Source organism: Solanum tuberosum, unplaced genomic scaffold (genome assembly GCF_000226075.1).
Source record: "Solanum tuberosum cultivar DM 1-3 516 R44 unplaced genomic scaffold, SolTub_3.0 scf00383, whole genome shotgun sequence".
In the NCBI taxonomy this organism is placed as follows: domain Eukaryota; kingdom Viridiplantae; phylum Streptophyta; class Magnoliopsida; order Solanales; family Solanaceae; genus Solanum; species Solanum tuberosum.
The window spans coordinates 221,758-222,060 of record NW_006239307.1 but is presented as its reverse complement, the minus strand read 5'-3'; positions in this window follow the sequence as shown (position 1 = coordinate 222,060).

The window sequence follows — 303 nt, the reverse complement described above, 5'->3', positions numbered from 1 at the left end:
CAACATGAGGTTTAGCCCGAGAGGGTGAGCCCTAGTCCCATATCCTAACACTCAGCTCGAGAGAGTGAGTGGGGTAAGGCGTAGGCTGGTCTTCATGCGGCAAATGGGTGTCCGAGAGGAACGCATTTGAAACGGGGTAAGTTGCCCGAGAGGGAACTTATTTCCATTTAAAGCTTAGCCTAGTCACTATTGTCTTGCAAATTTCCTATTGAAAGCATGTACCCAACGATTTATCTCAACTTGTATTGCGGTCACATCCCAAGAACCTTTTTCCATACTTGATTTTCTTGTTTATTTTGCTGC